The following is a 15,168-nucleotide window of genomic DNA, read 5'->3' on the forward strand; positions in this document are numbered from 1 at the left end:
AAGGACAAAAAGACCCACCTGTTAGTGGCAGTTGACAAGTTCACCAAGTGGGTGGAAGCAGAGCCAGTCAGTAAGTGTGATGCGGCCACGACGGTTCAGTTCATCAAAAAGGTGATATTCCGATTTGGCTTTCCACACAGTATTATAACTGATAATGGTACTAATCTGTCAAAGGGTGAGATGGAGGAATTTTGCCAACGTGAGCACATCCAGCTTGATGTAGCATCAGTGGCTCACCCCCAATCTAATGGTCAAGCGGAGAGGGAAAATCAAGAAATTTTGAGAGGTATTAAACCCCGGCTTATGGTTCCTTTAAAGGGGACGCCGGGTTGCTGGGTGGAGGAGTTACCTTCTGTGTTATGGAGCATCAACACCACACCTAACAGATCTACGGGTTACATGCCTTTCTTCATGGTTTATGGAGTAGAGGCGGTTCTTCCTAGTGACATCCGTCATGACTCGCCCCGTGTGGCAGCTTGTGTTGAAGCTGATAATGAGAAGGCACGTCAGGACTCACTGGACCTGTTAGATGAGGAGCGTGATCTCGCAGAAGCACGTTCGGCGATTTATCAACAAGATCTCCGACGTTATCACAGCCGCCGGGTTAAGACCAGAACTTTTCAAGAGGGCGATCTGGTGCTCCGGCTCATCGAGGATCAGACTGATATGCGCAAGTTATCCCCACCTTGGGAAGGACCGTTTGTGGTCAGCAAGAATCTGCACAACGGGTCATACTACCTCATTGATGTTCGAGAGCACAAAGACTCACGTAAATCGGAGGAGGAGACCAAGCGGCTGTGGAATATAGCTCTTCTTCGGCCTTACTATACTTGAGCCATAGGCTCTTCTTATGTACATATTTATGACAATGTATATATTATATAATAAACCGGAGCCTCGAATAAACCAGGGTCTATGTTCTTTTTACATCATGTGTGAGCCTACAAGAGCTTCTAGTGACAAAGCGGAGTTTTGTTAAACCGGCCTCTACGGCCACACGGATATAAAGAAAATCACTAGGGGGCTAGGTCGTATCCGAACCATAGCTACACCTCTTGATCGGTTTAAAATCAAAAAGGGATATCACTAGGGGGCTTGGTTGTATTCTGAAAGTGCTAGTTATCGACTAGAGGGGGAAGAATAGGCGATTTTTATGAAAGTCTTCAAAACATGGGAGTTTTGAAGACAAACGATAGAAATGAACCTATAACCATGCAGCGGAAGGTAGACTACACTAGACAAGCCATAGTCAAGTATTCAATGAAGTGATAGCATGAAGACTAATAGCAGCTAGGTAGTACGGATCAGGATGGAAGATAGTATGAAACCAATCTGAACAAACAGTCACACAGTGAAGACAAATGGACAATGCAAATAGGCAATGACTTCACAAGGACCAACTGTAAATAAAGAGATGGGAAGGATAGAACCAGTGGCTTGTTGAAGACAATGATTTGTTGGACCAGTTCTAGTTGATGTGACAACTGTACGTCTGGTTAGGGAGGGTCAGATTTAACTCAGAAGACCGTGTCTTCACCTTATTCCCCTTGAGCTAATGACACCCAGTCCTCGCCCAATCACTCTGGTAAGTCTTCAAGGTAGACTTCCAAACCTTCACAGACTTCGTTCACCGGCGATCCATGATGACTCTTGGATGCTCAGAACGCGACGCCTAACCGGCTGGAGGATTCACAGTCCTCAAGTGTAACAAGTCTTTAGATCACACAGACAGGAAGACTTCAGTGATGCCTAACACTCTTTGGCTCTGGGTGTTTAGGGCTTTGTCCTCGCAAGGATTTCTCTCTCAAAGGCTTCAAGGTGGGTTGCTCTCAAACGACAAAAGCCGTGCACTAACTTTGAGCAGCCACCAATTTATGGTGTAGGGGTGGGCTATTTATAGCCACTAGGTAACCCGACCTGATTTGTCCAAAATGACCCTGGGTCACTAAGGAACTGACATGTGTTCCAACGGTCAGATTTCAAACACACGCGGCAACTTTACTTGGGCTACAAGTAAAGCTGACTCATCCAGCTCTGGATAAGATTTGCTCTCATTGTCTTCGCTCGAAGACATAGGATTTTGGTTAAGCATCACTTCAGTCACTCTGACTTTGTTCACTGGGACCCCACTTAACAGTACGGTGGTTCCTATGACTCAACAAAGAAGAAAAGGAAACAACGAAACAACTAAGTCTTCGCGCTCCATAGTCTTCACGCGATGTCTTCTCTTGTCATAGTCTTCAATGTGAATATCTTCACATACCACCTTTGTCTTCAATGTCTTCATACATTTTTAGGGGTCATCTCCGGTAGGTAAACCGAATCAATGAGGGACTACTACCTATGTTATCATGCAATTCTCACAAACACATTAGTCCCTCAACCAGGTTTGTCGTCAATACTCCAAAACCAACTAGGGGTGGCACTAGATGCACTTAGAATCTCCCCCTTTTTGGTGATTGATGACAAACTGGTTGAAGTTTTCAACGGGGATAAAAGTATGTGAAATTGTAAAGGATTTAGGTATTGTCTTCGTAAGTAGCAGAAAGGCTCCCCCTGAAGATGTGCATATAAGTATTTTGCTTTTGAATGCAAATACACATGGCAGGTTGTACTTGCGGAGCTCCTCTTCTACTTATGAAGACAATTTATCATGCATGAAAGGATATAACGAAGATAATGACATGCATAATGAAAATGGACATCTGCAAAATGACTTCGTGCGAAATTTATCATCGCACATGCGGAATTTATCATCGCATCACATAGTGTTGAAAAGGTAGCAGACGACCATTAAGTTTAAGTGTTACAACTCAAAATGAACCAATGTATCAAAAGCGAGAGTTGTAAGCACTTGGCAAATGTAGCAAAAGTATAGTAACCATCCATATGGACCCGCTTGAAGACTATCAACTCATATGCTTCTCACCCTTTTGTCAGTAATGACCAAAAAGGTTTGAAGACATAGAGCTTGCTACTCGTTCCCATGTGGAGTAGGCGATGAAGCAGGGTCGTCGTTGAGGTTTGGTGGTGCAGACGAACTTGGTGCAGTGTCGATACGCGCCGAAGTTGGAGGTGGTGAGGTAGCATCATCTTAATCATACATGACTCTGGCATTAACTGTTGCAGCTGAGGAAGAATAGTCAGAGTCTTCAAGTGAGGGAGTCCGACGCAAGTGAGCATTCCTCGGAGGAGTTGAGTCAAACTTGAATCTATCTGTGAAGCCATCGTCTTGAAGATCAGCTTCAGCACTGAGTAACGTCAAACTCTTCCAAGACCTCCGACAGGTTTCATGTGTAACAAAGGCATTCTTGGTGGCAAGATTTCGAATGCGATGGACGTCCACCAAGAGGCTTTGCATCTGACGCTTAAGCCAGTCATGATGCTTATCCTGTTTCTGATGTAGAGCGACGAGAAGCTCTCGGTCATTGAGAACACGAGATCGCTTCCGAGGCCTTTGGGCGATGGTACTTGTAGTGGCTTCAGTTTGGGTGAGAGGGGCACGTGTATTGCCAGCCAAGGGATAAACACGAGAAAAACCCTGAACTCCTTCAATGGGCTGGGTGAAGCTTTGATGATCGACATTGTGAAGATAAATTGGCTCTTTTGCAGGCTCTGGGTAAATGGCATCGACGGACAGATCAACCTCTGGCAAGAATATAAGGTGATTGCACGCAGACGGCTGATAGTTGATAGCAGAGTGAAGCTTGATGAGGCGCATTACCCATGGAGCATAGAACTTCAGACCAAAGATATTGGAGCCAGATGCAGCCAATTGCCTGATGAAAAAGTCTTGAGCATTGAAGCTGATGTCGAAGATATAGAAAACCAATGTCTTCATTGCTCCTTCAAGCTTCGCTGCAGGAGAATGTCCTTTGACCGGACAGAGAGTTCGCCTGATAATATGATAAATAGTGCGGGGCAGATACTCTAGGTCTTCAACAAAGAACTCCTTAGGATAGTCAGCGCCTTGTGGCAGTGGCCTCATCATGCTCAGCATTTGGCTCATATTTGGCTCTGGCTTCTGGAAAATGCTTTCCAACGCATTCTGGTGTAATTGACAACCTGGTTCATGATGTTCGCCTAGAGTGGGCAGGGCAGTAAGCTCAATGATGTCTTAGGCTTTAGCTTCATGGTGTACATCGCCTGTCATCCACTCAAGGATCCAAATCTTTGGATCCCTGTTGTAGCCGTGAATGTGAAGGGTAGCATAGAATTGTAGCAGAAGCTCTCCATTCCAATGTTCTTTGGCAGTCACAAACTGTATAAGGCCAGCATCTTTGAAGAAGTCAAGGGCTTCTTCTAGGCAGGGCAGGCGAGCCATGGCTTCCCTGTCTAGACGCATATGAGGGAAAATGCGCCCCTGATTGTATAAGATGTGGGAATAGTAGCTGCGCTGCTGATAACTCCAGAATCGATCTGAGGATATTCTTGGCCTTGTGTAGGGGTTCTTGGCACTGTCAAAGAATGTATTGTGTGCCTTGAAGCCATTTAGATTAAACGATCCTGGTGAAGTTGCAGTACCTGGAAACATTGGTAGCCTTGGCTTTGGATTCTGGACCTGAGGCATGTGCTCCACATGATAGTCAAATTGTGGACCGGCAGCAGGTGGAGGTACCAGAATGGGCCAGCGGACGGTTGTAAGTTGGCCTTGATAGAATGCTTGCTCAAGGGTGTGTGGCCGTGGAGGCAGTACAGGAGCAGTGGCATTGACTTCTGGCTGCAGATTGGCTTCAGGTGCAATCACTTCTGGCACCACATTAGCTTCAGGTGCCACAGTAGTTTCAGCCATGACAACGTCATTGGTGTCAGTGTTGGTGTTAGTGGCCGCCTCAGAGTTTTCAACCTCCACTCGAGTAGCTGGAGGGTCGGACACGTTCTCCTCGAGAACAACTTCAGGGTTGGACGGGGGTGTAGCAACACGTTCTTCTTCTCTTGGTTCTTCTTGTTCATCGGCTGATGCAGCCGGAATATCTTCAGCCGCTTTGGCTTCAGACTCAGGGATGTTCGTAGTAGGAGAGGCTTCAGGAAAGACTTGGCGTGAAACGGATTGGCGCTCTTTTCCTTCTGGAACACTTGACAAAGTGACCTGTGGCCTTGGTCCTTTGCGAAGCCTGCGGAGTGCGGGTGACGCCTTTGGAGAGGGACTTGGCTGGGCCACAAGGTCATCATCTTCAAGCCCCGAAGTGGTGACTTGAGGTGGGGGGTACTTGGGGATTCTTCTTGACGGGGGGAGTCTTGTGGGTGATCAGCCCATGAGTCATCCTGAGCAATTGGCGTCAATGGACGACCAATGCTGATGAGTTCGCTGTTTCTGAGAACAGGCGATGATACCACATTGTGTTCAATCTGAGGAAGGACTTCATCATCTTCAACATTGTCTTGATGACCAATGTCTTCAGCTGTGGTGGGGTCAACAGCTGGAATGTCTTCAACTTTTGGAGCCTCTGTGGAAGCAGGCTCATGAACTATCAACTGGCGCTCACGATGTTCAGATGCGGGACGAGCCACTGAGATTGGCTCGACAACAAGGGGCTCTGTGGGAGCATCCCGGTCTTTCTTCTTTGTCTTCCTCTTCTTGGTCGGTGGAGCATCATCAGTGGTGGCCTTGGTCTTGCTCTTTCGGGCTTCGGCTTCAGCTGCCCTAGTTTTCTTGAGCTCCGAAGCCACTGTGGGGACCTTAGACTTCGAGCCTGTCATACTGGCTGGAATGGAGCTTATCAACTCATGAATAGCATGGATCGCCTTCTACTATACCGGGCTAAGGTGCAACAATGGAAGCATACCATGGATAATCCAGAGATACATCCTACCTATGCCGAGAGCACAAAGATCAAGCTAAGTAAACAGACAGAAGGATGGTAGATAGTAAAGAAAAGAACTAATCACAATATCTATCTTTCAAAATCTATCTTTCAAAATATATCTTTCAAAGATTCACTAAAAAGACAATTGGCGGGTCGCTTTGTATGTCTTGTCCGGAAAGAGGAGGACTTAATGATTATTCGTTCGCCGGAACCAGAAGTAAAAATTGCATACCAAAGTTGACGCCGGCTCCATACTGGGTATGGGGAGTATGATCCCAGGATCAGATCTCCCTCATGACTATGGACGGAAATTCATTATGCACCTGTCCATGCCAAATGCAATATTTTGGCGTGTTCAGTTAAGTAATGTCCCTCACGGGAAACTATATTCAAGAACTAATCCATTCGACCCGACGAGGGTCGAAGCCACTGATCGAGGGAAGGTGCCCTTCCCATAGAGGCTTAAACTTTAGAAAAACTTAAATTTTTCTAAATTTTAGGAAACCACTCTCACGAGTGGAACTACTCTATTCCGAACTACGGTCGGTCGGTTTGGAAACCTCGACCTCCGTTTCTTCACTAATTGTTAGCGTGCTTTTCTCCGCTCTTGCTTCTTTATGAAAGCAACGCGGAAAAGCACCAATCAGTGCTTGACACCCCCAGTAGGCCCCCTTGAGCGGAACTGATCTGTTCAGTGCGAAGTGACTCGTTTTCCTTTTGAAGATCTTCATGAACCGCTCTCAATTTCTCAAGTTCTTGCTTCCTTTGAAGATAATCATAGGAAAGCTTTTCATGAGTTATTGAGAGCGTTTCATGACAACTTTCAAGTTCCTCATACTTAACATGAAGATTTTTTATGTCTTCAATTAAGGACTGAGATCGAGGCATTTCAGCGTCCAACAGGTCATCGCCTTTGTCTAACAGTTTTTGAATATGTTCCATAGCTTTCTGTTGTTCAGTTGCAATTTTAGCAAGTGTTTTGTAGCTGGGTTTGGAACCACAATCAGAGTCATCTTCACTGGATGTTTGATAGTGAGAATTGTGTGAGTTTACCTTGGCACCGCGTGCCATGAAGCAATAGGTGGGAGCGGAGTTGTCCTTGTCATTAGCATCGGTGTTGGTGAAGAAGTCATTGTCTTCAGTGTTGAAGATGGACTTGGCAACGTAGGCTGCAGCCAGACTTGCAACGCCAGAATCGGACTCCTCCCCAGACTCCACCTCCGCCTCCTCAGAAGTAGACTCCTCCTCTGAATCCATTTCCTTGCCAACAAACGCACGAGCCTTGCCAGATGAGCTCTTCTTGTGTGATGAAGACTTTGAGGAAGACTTGGAAGAAGGCTTTGAGTATTTCTTCTTCTTATTGTCGTCAGAATCATATTTCTTGCTCTTCTTCTTCTTGTTGTTCTCATTGTCCCACTGCGGACACTCAGAGATGTAGTGACCAGGTTTCTTGCACTTGTGGCATGTTCTCTTCTTGTAGTCATGAGTTGAAGCTTCATCATTCATTGAGGTGGATCGTGAAGACTTTCTGAAGCCTTTCTTCTTGGTGAATTTCTGGAACTTCTTCACAAGCATAGCAAGTTCCTTTCCAATGTCTTCAGGATCATCAGAACTGCAGTCAGATTCTTCTTCAGATGAGGAAACAACTTTTTCCTTCAAGGCGTGAGTTCGGCCATAGTTGGGACCGTAGATATCTCTTTTCTCAAAAAGCTGAAACTCATGTGTGTTGAGCCTTTCAAGTATGTCAGACGGATCGAGTGTCTTAAAGTCAGGGCGTTCTTGAATCATCAGGGCTAGGGTGTCAAACGAGCTGTCAAGTGATCTCAGGAGTGTCTTGACGATTTCATGCTTGGTGATCTCAGTAGCGCCGAGAGCTTGAAGCTCATTTGTGATGTCAGTGAGGCGATCAAACATGAGCTAAACATTCTCATTGTCGTTTCTCTTGAAGCGGTTGAAGAGGTTGCGAAGGACACTGATCCTTTGATCTCTCTGGGTTGAGACGCCTTCGTTGACCTTGGAGAGCCAGTCCCAGACTAGCTTTGATGTTTCCAGAGCACTCACACAGCCATACTGCCCTTTGGTCAGATGACCACAGATGATGTTCTTGGCAGTGGAATCCAGTTGAACGAACTTCTTGACATCTGCAGTGATGACACCTTCACCAGCCTTGGGAACGCCATTCTTGACAACATACCAGAGGTCGACATCAATGGCTTCAAGATGCATGTGCATCTTGTTCTTCCAGTAGGGATATTCAGTTCCATCAAAGACGGGGCACGCAGCTGAGACTTTGATTATCCCTGCAGTCGACATAGCTAAAACTCCAGGTGGTTAAACCGAATCACACAGAACAAGGGAGTACGAGGCTCTGATACCAATTGAAAGTGCTAGTTATCGACTAGAGGGGGGTGAATTGGCGATTTTTATGAAAATCTTCAAACATTGGATTTTCGAAGACAAACGATAGAAATGAACCTATAACCATGCAGCGGAAGGTAGACTACACTAGACAAGCCATAGTCAAGTATTCCATGAAGTGATAGCATGAAGACTAATAGCAGCTAGGCAGTACAGATCAGGATGGACGATAATATGAAACCAATCTCAACAAACAGTCACACAGTGAAGACAAATGGACAATGCAAACAGGCAATGACTTCACAAGGACCAACTGTAAATAAAGAGATGGGAAGGATAGAACCAGTGGCTTGTTGAAGACAATGATTTGTTGGACCAGTTCCAGATGCTGTGACAACTGTACGTCTGGTTAGGGAGGCTGAGATTTAACTCAGAAGACCGTGTCTTCACCTTATTTCCCTTGAGCTAAGGACACCTAGTCCTCGCCCAATCACTCTGGTAAGTCTTCAAGGTAGACTTCCAAACCTTCACAAACTTCGTTCACCGGCAATCCATAATGACTCTTGGATGCTCAGAACGCGACGCCTAATCGGCTGGAGGATTCACAGTCCTCAAGTGTAACAAGTCTTCAGATCACACAGACAGGAAGACTTCAGTGATGCCTAACACTCTTTGGCTCTGGGTGTTTAGGGCTTTGTCCTCGCAAGGATTTCTCTCTCAAAGGCTTCGAGGTGGGTTGCTCTCAAACGACAAAAGCCGTGCACTAACTTTGAGCAGCCACCAATTTATGGTGTGGGGGTGGGATATTTATAGCCACTAGGCAACCCGACCTGATTTGTCCGAAATGACCCTGGGTCACTAAGGAACTGACATGTGTTCCAACGGTCAGATTTCAAACACACACGGCAACTTTACTTGGGCTACAAGTAAAGCTGACTCATCCAGCTCTGGATAAGATTTGCTCTCATTGTCTTCGCTCGAAGACATAGGATTTTGGTTAAGCATCACTTCAGTCACTCTGACTTTGTTCACTGGGACCCCACTTAATAGTACGGTGGTTCCTATAACTCAACAAAGAAGAAAAGGAAACAACGAAACAACTAAGTCTTCGCGCTCCATAGTCTTCACGCGATGTCTTCTCTTGTCATAGTCTTCAATGTGAATATCTTCACATACCACCTTTGTCTTCAATGTCTTCATACATTTTTAGGGGTCATCTCCGGTGGGTAAACCGAATCAATGAGGGACTACTACCTGTGTTATCCTACAATTCTCACAAACACATTAGTCCCTCAACCAGGTTTGTCGTCAATACTCCAAAACCAACTAGGGGTGGCACTAGATGCACTTACATATTCACACCATAGCTACACCTCTTGATAGGCTTTAAAGCCAAAAGGAAATTATGTGGAGCCAAAGAGAATCTGTTGCATTAAGCATAGTTCAAACATAGGTAACCACTGAGCATAGCTCACATATTACCTGGGGGCTCCTTGCTTCTCAAAGAACAGTGAGCTTTAACCCTTGTAATAGGCTATCAAGCCAGGCTTGGAAGTCAGGTGTATTCACCTAAAACCCCGGGTTATCCTGCCTCTTTAAGTAAGCCACTCCGCCCAGGTAAACCTGGTATGACCCATCGAACGTTTGACAAGTCAATCCCATGGACCCTGAACTTGCCAAAGTTAAAACGGTGATTGGTTAAAGATTGAGGTCCATCTTAAAAGGCTTTGTAAAATGGTTTAACTTAGCAGCCTGGCAACCCATGAAAAGCCTTGCATATTTCTTTTGTTTTTATTGTTTTCATGATAAGGGATTTATAAATATTTTTCTGGTAAACCGGTGTTCGTTACAACCCGGCATGACTTTCAGCGCTTAGTTGTCAGTACATGATCAATTTTTAAACCGGTAGCGTACTGCTCCGATCTGGTTTTGACTAGATGTCACCAGCATTATGCGGTTGTTATAGCCCAATATGGTTTCTATATGAACCGGCAGGAGGGCAAGGAGTTGACAACACTCCGGATTGGTATTTTTTCACCTTTACCATACAAGCAGTTGGCCAGCCAGTGAGGTATATCATAGATATTATTTATTTTATCTGGTTAATATAAATCTTGGTTATCCATCCAAGTTATGTACATCTTTTGGGCATCATGACCTGTCTAGTGGTAAACCACTAGGACGCTTTCAAGTTCTTATATGCAGGAACACAAAGTATAATGGCCTACGCATAAATAGATCCCAAAAGTGGAACAAGTTTTCAACATATCAAGCAACACAAGCATGCTCAATGGCAGGGTAGATAAAGGTGTTTTTGCTATCCTATTACAAGGAGCTTCAAAATGGCCCAAATTGAATAATTGTTTCAAGCAGTGGCAGACTGTAGCTGATAAACCGGTTGCCGTTTTAGGATGCTTCATCAGGACGGCTTGACGATTGAGGGTCATCTTGTGCAATCACCTCCTCTTCATCCCTCCCCAGACGCTGGAAATCAACTGTTGACCAATCGATTCTGGTTAAAGCTTGAAACACGGCCTCTTCATGGATAAGGCTGGAGGGGTCAATGTCAGGAGCGTAAGTATGCTTACGGATTGGAGGCACAAGCTCTTTAACTTCATGGATTATAGCGGGCTGCCTCTTTCCCTCAGCATCGTAAACCGGTTGGAAGTGAGATAAATCTGTGTCCTCCGCCAGTTTGCTTGCTATTGGCCGCACCTCCTTTGTCAACCTTCGCAGATCGTCATTATTGAAGTCTGAGTCGTCTTCCTTCATGCCAAGATATCATTTGATGATGTCTGCCGGTTCAAGATCCGGAATCCATGCCTTGGCCTGGATTAGCACGGTCAGCGCTCCTGATCTTGCGGCTGCTCTCTTCAGTTCGGTGATCCAGGCACGTAGCATGGCTAGCTTTTCAAGCGTTTCCTTTATCAACGATGGCGCCAGCTTGTTATATGTTGCAGTGCAAATAGCACGCTGGGATCCAGAATATAGCTGTTCCATTAAGGTATACGCCGCTTTAAGTTTCATCTGCATGTCAGAGCCTAGATGGGCAATGCGGGTGTCTGTCACAGTTTAGTATCAGTAAACCGGTCAATGATAAGATATTATGAATTAGACAAATGGCATGAGGAGGTACTTACCAAACACAGCGAACGTCATGGCATCAATCTGCCGCTTCAAGCCGGTTAGTTCGTCTACCACTGGCTTCAGGGCTGCTTTTGCGTCCTCAGCTTTCCTGGTCAAACCGGCCTTTTCTGTTTCCCAGTCAGCACGCTCCCTGTTGAAGGTTTCTTTCAACTTCTCCATAGTTGCTAGGGCATTGGTCAGCTCCTCTTTGGCTTTGGCAGCTTCTGTTTGTTGGGACTTTACATTCTCTTGAAGATCAGTGGTTTGAGCATCCCTCTTACTCAGCTCGGCCTGCAAAGACGAAGATATGTCAACAACAGGATATGTATTTTCTAAGTACCAAGCGTATAACAAGTTATGCACTTTGTACTTGGGGGCTAATGCCTATTTGCTCTATTATCAACAAATTTTTCACAAGTCTCAAGTACAATGCAAGCATTATCCTTAATACTTGGGGGCTAATGTACATCTGTTCAAAACTGACCCATTGATTCAAGACCTGGTTTACCTCGCAAAGCTAAACCGGCCCTTGGGGGCTACACCGATGCAAACTACATGAATGCAATGATAAAGTATCAGTTTTGTTTTTACTAAGGACTTGACATATTGAGGATCAGCATGCAAGGATTAAGATATTACAAAGTCCCGGTTCATGATTAACATCATAAACCAGCCCTTGGGGGCTACTTGGACTGATGTCTATACTTTGGATTTAAGAAAGGAAGGTGATAATAATACCTCATAGTGCTCTTTCATCAAACTCACCAAACTAGCTTCATAATCACAGTTTGAGTGTAGACGGTTTAGAAAACCGGAGTGGAGTTCTTGAGCGCTGAGGTGAGTGTAGTTTGACAAGTCAGTGCTCCATTTGCCTTTTTCCATGGCACCATGCTCTTCCTTGGCACTATGTTGGGCCAAGATTACAGGATGGCCAAGAGAGGTGTAACCAATGCTAGTGATGGTAACCTCGCCTTCTTTATCTCCAGCAGCTTTATCTGGAGCTGAGGGAGTTTCAGTAGCTCTCATCGGACTAGACCGGATTGGATCTGCCGGTTCAGTATCAGGCACAGCAGTATCAGCTTCTGGTTGTTCATCGATATTGTGATCTTGAGGAGGTGGCTCATCAAAGGTGACTTCAGGATTGGGATCCTCCGGTTCACCATTTTGGTGTGGTTCACCAGTTTGCATCGGTTCATGAGCCACCTGGTCTTCAGATGGATTGTTCACCCGAGCTTTTTTGCTGGGTCTGGCTTTGGCTCTACAAACAAAAGTAAAAGAGGTGAAAATTAAGCATAGTATTCAAGGTATGAAAATGTTCAACGAAAGGGTTTGAGTACTTACCCAGCTACATTTTTGAGAGGAGGGAGTTGGGTTGCTGTTGACTCGCCAAATGATGAGGGAGGTGTCACCTGATAATTTGAATCAGACGGATTAAGAGGTTGTCGGAAATAACCTGCCTTGGGGTAATAATTATCAGAAGGAGGTGAGACCTCAGATCGGCGTTTTTGAACCGGGGTGTCAGGTAAACCGGTCGAGGTGACCTTTTGGCCGCTGTGCCGGGTTGTACGGCGAGCTTCGTGCTGCTGCTTCTTCAAAATAAATGTTGGATCCAAGTAAGCAAGAGGATGTGAAAAGCTTACTTTCCGAATCGCTTGACGGATTTTTTGCGGTGGCAGAGAGTCTGAACCGGAGGAAAGGACAATTACCTCTACATCGTCAGCTTGGCTACCTTTCGTGCCCTCCTGATAAACATCATTGTTAATGAGATGCATAAATAGGGAACCAAGTGAATCAAGTTCTACCTCAACTTTCGGTTCATCTGTGTCGTCATCCAATTCCATGTTGATGCGTTTAGCGGCCTTCCGCTTTGAGGTTTTCTTGAAGGTTTTTGTTTTGGGGCGAGAGGGCTTTGCAGCTTTCTCTATAGGTTTCTTCTTCCAGAACGGATCGTCACCCTGTTTATAAACAAACAGAAGGATGTTCACAGGTTGTACGTCTACAAGATATCAAGTGTGAAGCGGAAAGGCAGCACTTACAGCAGGCGGTTTGTTTTTTGTGTAGAAGGGGTTCAAGCCGGTTTGGCGGCAGACAGATTCCGATTCATTCAAAATCTTTTTGACACTTTCAGTGACTTCTTCATCGGATAATTGAATGTTGATGTGGCGTTGGGTGAAACCGGAGCGGCGGCTTAATGGCAAGATGCTCCAGGATATCCAGCAACGCACAAAGTCGATGCCTGATAAACCGTTGGCCATAAAGGCTCGGAGCTTGGCGAGTTGAGGGCATATGAGGCCCGTTCCGCAGCACTTAAACGTTGTGGCAGTGGATGAGTGTTGGAGAGCCGGTGGGCGCGGTAACCCGACAGAGGATTCTCGTCTTCAGGAGAAGTATCTTTACAGTAGAACCATGTTTGATTCCAATCTTTGGGGTGACTGTGCAGCTTGGCATGAGGGAATTCAACATCTTTCCTCTTTTGAATAGAGACGCCACCAAGTTCAGTGTTGGGTCCGTCTACAAATTCAGTGCATCGGTTCAGATGAAAAAAATCCTGGAATAGCTCAGCAGGGTTCTTCTTGTAAGTACACCTCACAGAAGACTTGGAAATTGCATATATTAGAAACCGAGTTAGGTCCAATGTCTTGAGGATGAAGCTGGAAACTGGCCAACACATCCCGGAAAAACTTTGACCCAGGCAGTTTGAAACCACGACCAATATGGTCAACAAATACTACTACCTCACCCTGCTTAGGGGTAGGGGGATTCTCCGTTCCTGGAACTCGCCACCGGATCTCAGTCTTTTTGGGCAAAGTACCAATCCTGGCCATTCCGTTGAGCTATTCTTCGGTAACCCGGGAAGGAGCCCAGTTGCAAGCATAAAATTGTTTGGCCATTGCAAACGAAAAGCTGAAAGGAAATACCGGTTTACAAATCATTCATGATGATATATAAGATACGACGGAACAGAGACATACGGGTATGTAAATTGTGCAAACCGGAGGCTGACACTATAATGAATGACAAGACAATATCAGAACAAAGGAATGCACATATTGCTGAACCGGAGTATAACAACGGAGGTAAAAGGCTTGTCCGATTTACCAGAGGGCTAATGGTATATGATAGATTGTTTTTACAAAGGTAAACCGCCTATATAGTAAAGATGATATAGATCTAAGGTGAAAAGGGTTAAGTAAGGTAAAACAGATTTCACAGTTTAGCATGGGAATTTCAGATCTGCTGTGTGTTGGATAATCAAAATATATTTTGGTTTAATCTCAAGCGCTCAAAAGGTTCAGTAAGTTCAGGTGAGTTTGATATCAAGCAGATGCCTTAACAAGAAGAAAGGACTTTAAACTACAAAAGGCGCTGAAAACAATCAGATCTAACTGGCCATTGGTATTACTGAAGGAGGAACAGCTTCAAGTTATGAAGAACACCAAACCCTAATGGCAGATCTGGGGTGAGGAGAAGAGGAACTTACTGGTGCAGGAGGAAGCAGCGGAGGATCACCGCGTTTCTCTGGTACGATCAGGTTAATGCAGCGGCCTTTGTCGAAGCAGAAGTGAAGCTCGGTGACGGTGGCGGTGCTCAGGGGCAGAGATGTCGTGAGGAGGAAGAATAAGTGAAGGATACGAAGGGGAAAAGGAGAAGGACCTGTGGTCCTATTTATAAGGCGAAGCGATAAAGCAACAAGTGCGGGAATCGAGGAGCTCAAAAATGGATAGTTAATAAGGGTGTCGCCTCGATGGTTGGATATACATTAATGAAGGGAATCTTCGGCTTCAACGAATAGATGACGTCACGGCGGTTTACTACAGAGTTAAAGGATGACATCACGGCGGTTTACCAGATTTATATGAAGGGAATAAAGGGAGCA

The sequence above is a fragment of the Triticum urartu genome, chromosome 2A (assembly GCF_056163025.1).
Source record: "Triticum urartu cultivar PI428250 chromosome 2A, HENAU_Tu73, whole genome shotgun sequence".
In the NCBI taxonomy this organism is placed as follows: Eukaryota; Viridiplantae; Streptophyta; class Magnoliopsida; order Poales; family Poaceae; genus Triticum; species Triticum urartu.